This window comes from Grammomys surdaster, unplaced genomic scaffold (genome assembly GCF_004785775.1).
Source record: "Grammomys surdaster isolate TR1022 unplaced genomic scaffold, NIH_TR_1.0 322, whole genome shotgun sequence".
In the NCBI taxonomy this organism is placed as follows: domain Eukaryota; kingdom Metazoa; phylum Chordata; class Mammalia; order Rodentia; family Muridae; genus Grammomys; species Grammomys surdaster.
In genome coordinates this window covers 1,575,544-1,591,432 of record NW_021604741.1, presented here as the reverse complement: position 1 = coordinate 1,591,432, position 15,889 = coordinate 1,575,544, and positions in this window count along the sequence as shown.

Here is a 15,889-nt window from a genome sequence, read left to right as displayed (position 1 = left end):
CTTGTTCAGTCTTAAGTATTCTATTAGAACAGCTGCAAAACAAACTGAACCAGCCATGGTTATCTATACATAGCTACTTTTAAGTGGAAAAATTTAACTTGTCTTTGAATAGATATCTGTGTTATAGTTAGCATTAGCAGATTTTAATTTTTCACATTGTGTTTCTGTCTCTCTAGAATGTAACCAGTATTTGGCACTTGGTAGGCAGACAAACAGTTTCTTGTCAAACCTAACAAAGCCATTTCTTCTATAGTAAACTGTTAAGTAATGATTGGGTAACTATCATTGTTTGTTACCATGGCCATACGTGGGCTATTAGCAAGTAGTACGGACCAAAGTGACCAGGGCCATACCTGAATAAATTCTATATCCATGCCGCAGCATGCTTTCTGGGTTGTAAAAAAAAAAAAAAAACTGAAAACATACCATGGGATCTTCATAACTGAAGGATAATCAGTCAGATTGCTTGTAAATCAGCTTGGCCAATTTGTCTTTGTGGAGGACACAGGACAAGCAGTGGGAAATGGAAATTGGCTCTAGTGTATTCTAATAACTCTCCCTAACAATACTGCTTTACAGAGCCATGGAATGTTAGAATTGGAAGAGGCCTTAGAGACCATAAAACCCAACCTCTTTCTCTAACAAATGAGGACAGTAAGGCCTGGGAGGGACCAGCAAACTTACCCAGTGTTTCACAGCTAATCAGCCATAAGTAGGATTCAGGAGCCAATGCTGTCTTCTTTACCCAACATGGCTTGAGTAACAAATACATTCTATGCAATTTGCCAATTCCAGATACTTTGGAAGTCAATCCCTGGCCTTTAGTGAACCATCTGGTTGGAGTCAGACATAAAATTCGGATTTTAATACAATGAATTAAGCAGCACAATACAAGTGTCATGCAAATATTGTTAATTGCTACCATTGGCTGAGACCATTTGCTGATCACTTTGTGTGTCTTGGAGCCTGTCATCTAAGCTGTATTATTCATTCTGTTCTAAACTAAGATTGAAGTACATGAGACCAGAAATATACAGTGGGAAGGCTTCTTCAAGCCAAATATCTATAATCAGGTTGCTTCTTTTTACCCCAGGTCTGAAGATATGTACCACTCAGGTTGTGACCCTCCTTCATCTGTATTTAGGGACATGACAGAATAGTCAGCAGCTCCAGGATCCTTACAAGGGAAAGCTATGTGATAATCCTACCAGATGGGAGGAAGTTCGCCACATTTATGGCTTCTTTGGGGATTGTATAGGAGTTTTATTAGGCCATAGGTCATGTTTAAAGCTGGTAAAAGGCCTTTTAAGGTTTACAAGGCACACAACAAGGTATTGGTTGGGGTTTCTGACAGCCAAGCCACAAACATGAACTTTTACAGCTTCATAGGGACTCACTGTTGAAAATCTATGACAGCATAAATTTACATTTGCAGTTTCATAAATACATTATGACTGTGTTTAAAATGGTTTTAGTATGGCCAGACAATTGGCTGTTAAAGAAAAATCAAAGAATCTTAATGAAAACAAAGTCAAAATGCCAAGAGTTACTTTATTTTTTTTTAAGTAATCCACATGGGAATAAATGTGTTCCCTGAATCCTCAAACATTACAGTGAGCTGATGTCATATGAACCAAGGACTTAAGAGGTCATGCTAGAACAGTATTTTAGAGCCTAACGCCCTAAACTTTTACTCCAACAAATCTAGCTTTTTATGTGGTTAGAAAATTAAGGTAGAGTCTTGAACTCTTACTGTAATCTCTGCATCGCTCCTATTTGATTGTTTGTTCTTGTGCCTTTAATCTTTGCTAAACATTGTACTGGGCTCTTGGAAAAAAAAGAAATATAGTCCTTGACTTTGGTGAACTGAGTTTGTAATTATGAAGATGAGTTGACCCAAATAAATAAAATGATTCTTCTACGGAGTGGCGGAAAACAGAAAGGAAAACGAAGCAGAGAAGCCCCTATGTGTGTTCACGGGAGGCAGGTGGGGGCAGGCCTCTAGCTAAGAGGAATGAACACCCTTCAGTAGTTGATGCAGAGCTTAGTCCAGTCCAAGCTCGAAGAAGAAGCTTCAGGGTCCACAGATGAGCCTCGGGAATACATACTTTAACATTTCATGGATGCTGTTGGATTCTTTCCCAACAGTAAATATTTTGAAGGTCTACATACTTAGTTTGTTATGAGTATGATATTTCAAAAGAATACCCACATAAGCATAAGAAAAGCCAGAATAGCTGGAGTGTGTGAGTGGGAACTAGGGTTTCAGACCTGTGAAAGGAGGAAAGACATGGCCAACGACTTGATCATGCATGATCTTGAAGACTAAAATTTGTGTAGTCTACTCGGAAGCCCTTAGAAAACACAGTGGAAAAACTGACATGTGTCTTAATGGCTTTGCAAAAACATTGCTTTTGTGTGGTGAGGCAAGGTAGCACATGTGAATCTGAGAAACCAAGAACATCTCCACGTAAGAGATAATGCTTCCTTCCTCCATGAAGCCATTCCTGGGACTTCTTTCTGCTCTACATTATCAAATAGAAGCAGCCCTTTCTTAGTGCTCTCTAGCATCTCATACATGGCCTGTCTCAGGACCTTATCCCTGAGCACACATAAAGACGCATCACTTGCTCTGTCCATCTAGAGCAGACGGAGCATAGTTTGGCTGTAGCTAGAAAGCCCCAGCTTAGCCAGATCCTAGCATGGTGCATAAGCAGTTACCAAGTTACAAAGCTGCCTTCTGGATTTCTCGCCATCAGAGAATACTTGTCAGTTTTCTCAGTGTCTGTCTAGAAGTGGGTCTCCAAGGGCTAGAAAATCTACCATCTCAAACATGTTCCTCTTGGTTTTGCCATGAAATGAGATGAAGGACCAGAGATTTTACCTACAAGCTCTTTTGAGCCCTCTCCTGCCTCTGAGCCATGGGGCTGGATAAAGAATAGTGAGGAGCATCCAACTGTAGAGTTGTACATGGTTGCTGGGCTAAGTGTACATTGATTGACACCAGGATGAAGAATTGTAGGCTGAACAACTACAGCTTAGCTGTTAGGTAATTTCCCCCTCACAGTTTACCCTGGGCCAGGACTGAGGCTGAGGCTACCCACTGTAGGTGAGGGACTTTTTCCTGTGGTTATATTCAAAAAGCCTTGTGGGCTCAAATTCTTTTTGACATGATTAAATGCATATTAGGTGAATTAAATAAACAAGAGACTCTGGTTGTAAATTGATGTTCAGAAATTCACACCTGGCTGCCCAGTTCTCTTCAGAGAAGGAAAGCTTACATCCATTCAGACTCTGGAGTAACTCAGTAAATGAAGTGGGTTGAGTTTGGCTGCTCTGGGTTTAAATATAAGTTCAGTCACTTATGAAAGGGGTGACTCTGAAATGCTCACTGGATGTTGGTGAAGTTTTCTGTCGTGTTGTAAAATGAGTATAATACCTACCTGCCAACTACAGAAAAAGGAAAGTATAGATCCTCAGTGATCATGTCTTGGTACCTTTGCTGTGACTAGTTGAAATCAATAGGCATCTACTAGACAGGCACAGAATAGGACAGCTTATAGCCGACCTATAATAGCTACTTACCAGAATCAATCTTTAGTTTCTTTTTAGCTCTGCGCTTACTATTTTTATTAATTTAGCACACGAGTCTCATAAGAGGGCATATTACAACCAAATCTTTGTGTTATTTATACCTGTATCCTCCATATTATTTTCTTTACTGCTTTTGTTTCCAAAGATGAATCCTATCAACTGGGCCCTCCTCTGCACGTCACAATCTCACCTCCCCTTTACTGGAGAAGTTTTAAAAATGCAATATCCTCCAACTAGAATGGCTTTGAGTGCCTATTTCTACTTTTACCAAGATTTGGTCAGCCTCTCATCATGTGCGTGTGTGTGTGTGTGTGTGTGTGTGTGTGTGTGTGTGTGTGTGTGTAGGAGAGGTCATACTCTTGTCATAGTCAATGGCATCTGTCTCTTCCTGATGAGGTCAGGGGAATGTTTTTGAGTATTCTGTACTCTGCGGGCTTCCTCCTCCAATAGACAAAGGCTGATGTACTTAGATGAATTGCTAGGTTACAATCCTCTTCCGATGGGAGGTTTCAAAAGGGACATGATGGACATGTTTGAGGAGGGTTCCAGAAGGTCATTCATTACACATTTATTAAAATGTCAGTTTATTCATGGCCAAGGGGCTGTATCGAGCAAATACTGCTATTGTTTTAGTAAACTAACACTCTACCAAACAGCATTCTAAATGTTCAAACCCATGGACTAATGCTGTGCTCATCCAAATGTTCATACCCATGGGCTAATGCTGTGCTCATCCTCCCTCAGAGAATCTTTCTACTGCTGATGTCAGTAGTTAATGCAGAGACTCGTAACGGGTCAAAGTGCCAAGAGTCGTGTTGGAGTGTCTAGGACATTTTTATGATTGCTATAAGAAAAATAGTTGAACAGGAACAAAATCTTCCCAGAAATGGAAAGAAAATATCAAGAAGCTTCTGAATAGCTCAACTCTGGCCACCGGATTATATAGTCGACATTGAAGTCAGTGACAGAGGAGAGTTTAGACTAGAGATCAAAAAAGATGAGCATGATTTATTCGAGAAATCTGCCTTTATTTCTCATATAAGTAAAAGTCCTGTGACCTCTTTTTCTGATAGTTTTGTTTTTCCTCTTAACAATTTGGTACTGATTATGGTTATGTAACTGCCCATTCTGCCCCATGTTTGGGGGTCACTTTGTCCCGGCCTGAGCTGCTGCTCCTGTCTATGGGTCAGGGTCTAGCAAGAGAGAGTGGGGATGGAAGGGCAAGAGACGCGAAGAATGGAGACAACACAGAGAGTCTGTTCAAGTCTCTCCTTTATTGAAAGGAAATCATGGGTATATATAAGCATAAGCAGGGGAACACAGCTGAAGACACTTTACCACTTGCACCTTGCAGCTGGGGGCATTAAACAACAAAACAAGATTTGTAAGAAAAATAAGATATTTACCAGAGTGTGCTCAGCTGTTGTGGGCTGTTGAAAACAAGTCTCCTGTCAGGATATATGGCCTGAGATGGCTGCAAAGATGATAGCCGCTTTCGGCTAGGAGTCGGCTGCCAACATGGTTATATATGTACTTCTGTTAATTATTAAAGAACTTTTGTTTCTTTCCCTAAGATCTCCAAGAAATCTTGAAATGGTAGTCTAATGGGCTCACTAGTGTGATCCCAAGATCTCATTCACAACACACAGGAGATGCTCAAATGTGGCAGATGAGTAGATGACACTGAATCTGTTTACACTTGGAGATGTGAGCAGAAGGTGAAAAAAAAAATATCAAGAGTCAGTAGTAAGCTTGCCTGCAACTGAGTTTCTGATGGTTTGCCAATAAAGAACCCTGAAGAAATCAGAGTATTCTGTGTGATTTCTCAATAGAAGAGCTCAACAGAATGTGATATGAAAGCATCAGAGAAGGCAGGTCCAGGTCTGGGAGCAAAAAGGACAATCACATACTAGAGACACAGCAAGCAGACAATGAGGAAGGGGAGAACATGTCTTAAGTGAGGGCTGAAGGAAAACGAGGGCCCTATACATAGGGCTCCAAGGTCGTAGGTCACTTTAGATAGTGAGGAGAGCCTGAAGTGTTTCAAGCACAGTCCCAGAATGCCTATTGTATTCTTTCCATGCTCACAGTTGCCCACTGCAAAAGGGTTATATTTAGAATCAGGAGCAATGATGTAGAAACCACTGGATAGTTCTGTAAGTATCTAAGGGAGAGAAGATGTTGACTTAAACTAAGTAATGAATGGAGAGAGAAAAAAAATGCCCAGATAGGTTTTGGATGCAGAACTAACTTGGTGGAGTTAATGTTCAGTGCCAAACTAAAAGACAAATCTATAACTGACTCTCAGAACTTCGCTGAAGTACCTGAGAGAATGATTGTACCAGCTGAGAAAACGGGTGGAAAGCCGAAGGAATGCTGAGGATTTGGGGCTTGGTATTTATAGTGGAAATAAAAAGATGCACAAAGTTTGAAATTGCTGCTAAGGATCAACACAGATGTTGGGCAGACTGGTCTACCTGCATGGCTTAAGGGGAAGTGGAGCGCAGGGCTAAGTTTGGCCACTCTTACCATCCAAGTGATATCAAAAGTCAGAGAAGAAAGCAGCAGAACTAATCCACCTGGTGCTTCAGAGGGGTAAGAAGAGAAACCCAGGAGGGGTGCTGAGAACAGGTAATCAGGTGAAAGACAAAACATAGGTATGGGGCTACCAGAATCCAAGTGCAGAATATAAGCTTTAAGAAAGGAGAGAAGGAAATTACTTCTGTCTCATTTCTTTGCAATTTTTAGTTAGAAGCCATGATGGGTTTTCATAAAAGCCTTTTCTGCATCTGTTGACTGCTGTTCTTGGACCCATTTATATGACTGTCATACTTTGTACGTCGTATTTATTGGCCCATTGCTGTGCTTTAATTTGTGGATATGGAAGGGCAACTGGACATTATGTTTATTTTATATACATATACATGTTGTTGATCACCAAGATTCTATATGTCTCAGATTTTTGAAAGAGTCAGGTTTACGGAGATGATGATAATTTTGGTAGTTATAAGACTAATAGATAATATTAAATACTTACGAACTAGCTCCATTCTCCGTGCTTTAACAGGACTGAAACATGGATACCACGATCCCATAAGGCAGTGGTTCTCACTCTGTGAGTCTCAACCCCATTGGAGATTGGATGTCAGATATCCTGCATATCACATATTGACATTGTGATTTATAACAGTAGCAAAATTACAGTTATGAAGTAATAATGAAATGCTTTTATGGCATGAGAAACTTTATTAAAGGGTCACAGTGTTAGGGAAATTGAGGACCTCTGGTCTAAAGAAACTGAGGCATTGGGATGCTGAATGTTTTATATCAGAAATATATCTATATTTATTTTTTATTTATCTCTATCTGATTCTAAATCTATCGTTATCTCTATCTAAATTTAATCTAAATCTAACTATCTCTAAGTCTAAATCTATATCTAATCTTTATATTTTTGTCTATAAAAATCTATAAATCTATATCTAATCTTTATATTTTTGTCTATAAAAATCTATAAATCTATATCTAATGTTTATATTTACATCTATATCAGTATATAAATCTACATCGAATGTTTATTTTCATGTCTATATAAATATATAAATCTGTACCTAATGCTTATATTTATGTCTATATAAGTATATAAATCTACATCTATAATTATATTTGATGTTCATACCTACACAATTTTATATCAGATAAAATGGCAGCACCTTAGCCAGGTGCTAAGGTATTTTGACATATATTCTTCCTTGCAGACATCCACAATGGGAACTATTTGCTTACATGCTCCTCCTACAAACAAAATTTCCCTCTCTGAGTCCATAAAGCAGCGTGTCTTGAGGATTTATATCATCATATTAATCTGGATGAACAGTATTACAGTCAATGAAACCAGTCTTTAAATGTCAAATAGCAATGAAAACCAGGACTTTTCCTACAGCCCTATCTCTTTCCTCTTCAACTAATGAGTAGCCCAGCCTAAAAGATTGTAACTCATTTGTTCTGTCTGCTTTGCTTAGTCACTTCTTACGTCCTATCTCAGATGACCTGTTTCTTCATCATGTGTTAGTGGCTTTCTGTTAAAATACACAGAGTCTGTACGTCCAGTCCATAAAATATTTTGGAGACCTCCCTGTCAGCACTGGGCTGTGCAAATGCATTGAGGTGCCTGCCAACAGGCACACTGTCCTCACAATACCTATTCAGCTGTTGGCCAACTAAGCCGTTCAGATTCTTCTCTTGATCCATTCCCAGATGGTTCTAACCAGTCCTTTTCATCTCATTTGTATATTTGTATAATGCAATGAAGCATATCCTTGCTGGCACCGGGTAGCAAACTGGTGGCATGCCTTCTGAGAGTTCTGAGGTTGTCACGGGCATGATAGCAATCCCTTGTTCTAAATAAAAGTCACTCCTAAACTTCTCAAAATGCTCCCAAGGGTCTATGTTCCTCATTCTTTTTGGACACATAGCAGCCACTTGGAGTGTCCTGACATGCCCTATTAATGAAAGCCCATTCCTTTCCCATACCAGGGCGGGGAAGACCAGGTCAGTTTTATTTCCTTAGTGATCTGGTGAAATCTCTCTCCGATTGGAAGTCATCTTTTTCATAACACTGAAAAGATGTAACATTAGCTTAATCATTCCCAAATGAATCCTGAAAAATATTTGGAAACAGTACCCTTATACAAAATCATTTCAGCATCACCCAAAAGTTTCAGCCACTTACTATAAACTTGTACTTTTAAGTGGCAACCATGTGGTCTGGTTTTTGGAACATCGAGTTCTTTCATATTTTAATAGAATTAAAACCCTTGACACTTGTTTTAAGACCTAAGAAAACCTTTAGTGCTTAACAAAATGTAGAACCTGGCATGATCATAAAGAAGATATATTTGATTTTACTTCTTGAAGCCATATTTTAAAGGGGGAAAAGATACAAAATTGTCTGCAAGGAAACTAAAATGGCAACTGAAGATTCTTCACAGGAGTCTCAGGAAGGAGACACCTAAGGATACTCCATATTCTCTCTGATTCCAGGAAAGCAAATTCACCCTCCTCTACTCCTACCCTTGTCCATTAAGCAAATCACATTCGCAAGAGAGAAAGTGTTGACTCTTTCTCCACAGAGCCTATCTTGAGAAATCAATTTTCTTTGGAGGCTTTAGAAAAAGATCCTTGAGCTGGTAAGCTGGCTCATTGGATAGAAGAGTAGCCTACACAATCCTAATGACCTGACTATTGATCTCTCGAACTTCATATGGAAGGAAAGAACTGACTTTGAAAGTTGTCCTCTGAACTCTAGACATACTCCACGGCACATGGATTTTAGAATTATTTACCAAATAGCATTAGCAATAGGAGCTGTGAAGAATTCTACCAAGTAATGCTGCCTGGAAACAAATCCAACCCCAAAGCAATTGGTTAACTCATAGTATTCATACCACTCTTGCACCCACAGGCACACCAGCTAGACTGACTCTCCCAGAGCTCAGGGCTGAGAAAAACTGGATGACTTCTCTCTTCTAGTAGCCTGCATAGAACCTTATCGCATATGAAAGATAGCCAGCAAGGGAGCAGTTCCTAGGTCAGTTCCAGCTTGGTCTTCTATGTACTGTCTTTGCCATAGTTTATTTTAGCCCTCAACTCGACTCATACCTAGAGTCACTTGGGAAGAAGAAACCTCAACTGAGGGTTTGCTTTCATCTGATTGATCTGTATTCATACGTGCAAGGGATTTTCTAGATTGCTGATTTATGTGAGAGGACCTATCCCACTGTGCCCCATGCTACCCTGGGCAGTGGATTTGTGTTAACTAGAAAAGCCAATGAGCAGAGAGAACAAGACAGTAAGAAGTGTTCCTCTGTGGCTTCCACGTTAGTCCTTATGTTAGTTCCAGCCCTTGCCTCAATGATGATGGACTGTGACCTGGAAGTGTAAACCAGCTAACCACCCCCCCCAACCCCAAGTTGGTTGTGGCCAGTGTATTATCACAGTGACACAGAAAGCAAATTAAAACAGTTGGAATGGTCATACCATCAGGTTCTTTTGGGTAGCCAAGAACAACAACAATCCACTATGTTGTTTTGAGAACCTCTGGAACCTCCCTAACCAAACTCATAGTAATATATGTCAGACTTGGTATTTGGATTTTTGTTACCTGTAGGCTTCCATATAGACTTTTCATATAGCCTCAGTGTTAGTTATCTCTTCTCCCAAGTCTTCTCTTTAGACCTTCCTTCCCATCTCCCTTTCTATTATTGTACCCACATATCAGTGAAGTCTTCATGAGAGATGTTCCCCCGTCAACAGACAGAGACCCAAAATTGGTCAGGGTATACATAATAAGTGATGTCTATATCAATCCCCCTCCTCAGCGAACATCAGGAAAGGAGGGGCAGAAAGAGTGTAAAGAGTCAGCAGTTGGGGATAGTGCTACGGAGCAGTGTCTGCTAGACATGACATAAGCAATGTGCTCATGACATAAGCACTGTGGCACTTTTTAACCATATGGACCTGCACAGATTGAGACTGTGAACATTTTATCACAGAAGTGTGGGGGTGGCTCATGAGTCCCTGCCTCTCCAGGAGGGATTGCAGATAGATAATGGTACCTGAGAGAAAGGATGTTATGTTCTTTATAGTCACTGATGTTTTCCATTCTCCTGTAAGTAATCCCCTACCCCCATCGCCATATGTAATGTACCATACATATTTAAACTCAGGAAGGTTACATATGTACTCACAGATGTGAAAGTAGGGGACTGAGTCTTTGAGAAGAAGAAGAGCTTCAGCATGAGGAGTGGGGAATAAGATAGAGTAGTAATAGGAAGTAAAAATGATGGAAAAATATTATATGCATAGGGAAAATGTAAATAAAGAAAATATCTAATAAAAAAATAAGAAAAGAGAAGACAGAAGATCAATTGATCAAAGGGCAAAGGTATCTGTATCTTCCTGGAGTGATACCAGCCAGGAAGGGAAAATCAGGTATAGAACCTCTTGAGAGTCTATCAAAATGCTTCCAAGAAAATAGAATAGTTAAAATCAGAGTTTTCAAAACAAACCTTAAAAATTTCACCAGTACTGCTGCCTTTGAACTTAGAGAAATCAGAAATCCCTACTTCCTAGAATGGTAGTGGATAAGATTTTAGAAGGATGAGGAGGAGGAGGAGGAGGAGGAGGGAGAGGAGGAGGAGGATGACAACAACTACTACTATTAATCCCTTCTTTTCATTAGTTTTTCAATCTAAAATATGAAATTGAGAAGAAAAAAATTAACTTTAACACAATTTCAGATTTTGTAATGACATTTTGAATTGACATTAACATTTCAAAAATAAGACTGAAGATTGAGTTGAGTTTTAAAACCTGACAAATACCATGAACATAACAAAATTAAAGTTTTCTGACTCACTGTATAAGCTCTATCATAAGCTATATTCTATTGCACATTACTTCATTGCTTATTCATATGACCATGGTTGAATGGCATTTTCTATAAGGTGAAAGAAAAACTAGTTTCGTCATTCAAACCTTGTTAATAACATTAGCATAGGTTTCTACCCTACATGGACGTAAAGACAAATTTTATTTAATTTTATTCTAAAATAAAAAACAGTAGGTGCACATGATATTTGTAATAATTTAGACTGTTTTCAAGTACATTGTAAGTAAGACTCTCTGAGAACTGAATAATCTATTTACAGTCAATGTAAAAAGTTCCAGTGACTCATCCCTGGTTGTGTATGCATGGCTCACCCCTTGATATGTCTACATAGTTCACCCCTGGTTGTGTATGCATAGCTCACCCCTTGTACTGTCTACATAGTTCACTGCTGGTTCTGTCTGCATAGCTCAGCCCTGGTTCTGTCTACATAGCTCATCCCTGGTTGTGTATGAATAGTTCAAACCCATCTTTTTTGGACTACTCATGTATCTCTAAATGCAGCAGTGTAGGATACAAGTCATATGAGATCTTTCCTCCAGCTTCAACTTTTTAGTTGTCTAGGGAAACAAGCAATAGAAGCCGAGTTCAAACATGGCCTTTCTTCCAGGAAACTTGTCCAGTCTACATCTAACAAACTATTACTCTAACCTGGGTGTCTCAGTCAAGGTTACTATTGCTGGGATGGAACACCATGACTAAAACAACTTGGGAAGTAAAGGGTATATTTGGCTTATACTTCCATATTGCTATTCATCATCAAAGGAAGTCAGGACAGGAACTCAAATGGAGAAAGAACCTGGAAACAGGAGATGATACAGAGACCATGAAGAGATGCTGCTTAATGGCTTGCTCCTCATGACTTGCTCATCCTGCTTTCTTATAGAACTCAGGACTACCAGCCCAGAGGTGGCACCATCCATAATGGATTTGGCCCTCCCCCATTACTCACTAATTAAGAAAACACCTTATAAGGTTCTCTACAGGCTGATCTTATGGAAGCATTTTCTTAATTGAAGTTCCTTTCTCTTAGTTGACTTCAGCCTATGTCAAGTTGACATAAAACTAGCCAACACACTAGTTAAAACTAATCTTGAGGTAGCCCCTGTGTCTTTAGATGGCAGATACAAATTCAGTACTCACCACATGGTAACATCAGTTCCAAACTCTTACTTACAAATCCTGGGCTAGAAGGGTACAGTGAACTAAGAGTGTCCTTTGCTTGGGTCCTGTGGAGTGAGAATAAAGAATCTAACTTATAGAAAATGCACATGACAGGAGAAGGATACGTTAGGGGGTAAGGTGTTATTGATTACTTTATGGTTTTAGGTAAATATCTAAATAGAAGCAAGGATCTCAGAGTGCTAAAGAAGATGGATGTTTCTACATTCTCACAGATGGGTCCTGGCTTGGGGTGTATGAGCCCAACATTCTACTTCTAATTCCTGGTCAGCAAACATCACCATGTCATACTTGTTACACATTTTGTTTGTGGCAATAATTTCATATGTTTCATTTATCTTTCTCTACTCTCCTTGGGTGGGGCCAGGCCACATAGTTTCTGTACTTGGCAAATCACATTTGTTCTGGCCAGTATAAAACATGTAGAATTTGGGAATTACCTTCTTTTTTGAACTTAATATTATCTTGCTGTCGTGTGAAGGAGCCCAGGCTACCCTGACATGTGATGAAAGACACAAGACCAGCTGCCTACTTCACTTCTCCCCCACATAGCCTAGATAGTGCCCTAGAAACTGCAGAATAAGGGATTGAATACAGGGCTTAGGTTTTGCACAACTGAAAGCCATTTCCCAGCAACCACAGAAGAGAGTTGTTAAAGAAGTATATGGTTGATCATTCCTTTTACAACGGATGCTATTGTTAAAGTCCCTGAAGCAAGACAGGTGGTCAAAAGAAAAAAAGCTAAGCACAGAGCAAGAAGAATGAGACAAAATGAAATCTATGTCTGTCTTCTGTTGCATCTGACTCTTTTGCTATGGAGCTGAATGTATGCCTGGTCCATGACTCAGGGAAGGTGTAGGAAGAGATCCACTGAATCCAAATAAAACTCTGTTGCAAAGGTGAGCCAGAGGATTCAAGACACACACAAAGCTGCAACAGTGCCTGAGGGACTGGACCAATATTCCAGTCATTTTACTTCCAATGTTGTGTAAAGTCTACTGCTTTCACCCTAATTCTGAAATGCTTAGGTAAGGAGTATCTAAGAAATAGATTTGCAGTCAATAGAATATGTCTTCCATGGTCAAATCATCCATCTTCCAGTGTACTGATGAACTAACTCTAGACCATGAATCTGCTCAGCAGAGTTTGAATAATTTCATCAAACAAGAATAATTTAGCACACTACAGAATCACAAGCTAAGTGGACAGCCATTTCACATCTCTAAGGTACCACATCCTAGGTAGTACAAGTAGATATTCAAAAATGGTAAAATGAGTGGGTAACAGAGTAATGGACAAGGACAGTAGGTAACAGAGTTAGATGGGGATGGGGACAGCAGCTAGACTTTACAAATCATACTTTATTCATTAAGACTTGTATCACTCTATTTCATCAATCATGCAAATATAGCTTTAGTATGAGAAGAAAAGTAATTTTTAAAAATATTCAGAATGAATACAGTGTAGTAACTGCCAAGCCTGTTGGCTACTGTGAAAGGAACTGTTTCTAAAGGGAGGCAGGTGTAATTAAGAGTAAAAGGAAAGGACAAGTTAATTGTTTTCCAAAGATACCCAGTTGCTCTTCTCTGGTAAGAGCAACTTTCTGCCTTCTTCATCTGGCCCACACACCCCTGGGGAATAATCGCTCTTCTCCTGGCTCTTCATCACTTAATTCACCAGCAAAACTTTGGATTGATTTCTAAAATATCTCTTAATATACCATCTTTGTGATTCCACTGCTATTGCTGGGATCCTACCAGGGCTAGCCTACCAGCATTCCAATTCATAACCCTGTGCCACATTTCCTCTGTCCAATCCATCCTCACAGTTAACAATGGTGGGATTTCAAAAAAAATATGCAAGCTGGTCTCTGTAGCTCAGTGTCCTTATTTCATCTTCTGCATGAAGACTTTGTTGTTGTCCCATTGTGTTTTGAATTTATAGAAATTCCTCATTCTGATTTATAAAATCCTGTAAGAGATCACTCATATCAACCTCTCTAATCTCACATGCCATCCTTCTGGACCAAACTAAGTAGATACCAACAACAGTGACCCTCCAGGTTCCACAGACCCTTATGTATTTCCATGCTTTTGATCTTCATATATGATGTTCATATCATGGCTGATACTTTTTTCTCTTGAGTAGACTGTAAACTTTATAAGGACAGGAAACTTGTTTATCTTATTCTCTAGGTTCTAGTACAGTGCTTTGCACAGTAGTTCAAGATCTAGCACCGTGCTTTGCACAGTAGTTCAGATCCTTGTACAGTGATTTGCACAGTAGTTCATGTCTTTCACAGTGCTTTGCATAGTAGTTTATGTCTCGCACAGTGCTTTGTATGGTAGTTCATGTCTTGCACAGTACTTTGCACAGTAGTTCCTTATGAAATACTTCACAAGGGAAGGAGGGAAGACTAGCTGACAGAAGTAATCATTTCATCAGAGTAACGTCTTCCTATTCACATTTCAAAACCAGCTGTGTCCTCCTGGATTACACTTTGCATCCATTTTTCTAACTCTAGCTCATGCTCCTCTGCTTTCTGCTGCAGTACCTGCTTGGCAAAGCATGCGTGTTCAATATAGTCTTACGTAGTGCTCTCTAGCTCCTTCTGCATTTGTCATTCTCTGTAGACAGATTATTTTGTGTTGATACAATAGCAAGAACTGTGCTTTCCTTCTGAAGAGCTGGATTTGTAGTTGCAGGGAGATGGGTCTCACGCTACATGAACAAATCATCAATAAATAAACTGAATAATGGTGCCTAATAACATTGCTTAGTCTTCCTTGCCTTTCTCAGAAGCCTCAGAGTCCTGACCTGTCTCTCAAGCCCTGTTTCCAGAAGCCAGCCACCATTCACATGGTTATCCATAGCTGTGTGTGCTGAAGTAGACTGATTTTTGGGCTTTGTCTACCTTCTAAAGATTACCTTTGTTCCTTATTTCATGAATGTTATCAGTTTGTTTGAACTACAGCAAGATTGCTACATTCTCATAGTTGCTGTGCTTGTCTTGCTAAACTGAACCTTTTCTTTCATTCTGTATCTCTCTGATTTACCATTCTTAAAGACTGGGTAGCTAGTTCCTGTGTTACATTAGTTCATTGAAGGTAACTAGTATCCCTCTGCATGTCCCAAGGCATTACTGAAAGGACAGAGAAATTATATTCATAAAAAAATTAAGACAACTCAACACAATGGTTAATTTTATGTCAACTTGACTTATGTATAGCATGGTAAGATACCCAATCAAGCATTCTTTCTGTGTATCTCTGTGAGGATGCTTCTAGAAGAGATTAGCATTTGAATTGGTAGTGGACCCAGTAAAGCAAGTGACCTTCAAATTGGGTGGGAATCATGCAATCTGTTGAGGACATGAATGGAAAAAAACTTGCGGGAAGATTTAATTCATTCTGCCTGAAAGCCTGGGCTGGAATGCTGACCCTCATGCTTTTGGTCCTCAAACCATCACTCATGACTTTGAATATGCATCATAGTCTCCTCAGCCATCAAAACTTTAAACTAGAGTTCCTGAGTGTGTAGGTAGCATTGGAAGTCTGTGGGATATTTCAACTTACATCAATGCATGAACTAATTACACATACACACAAAATCTATCTATCTATCTATCTATCTATCTATCTATCTATCTATCTATCTATCTAT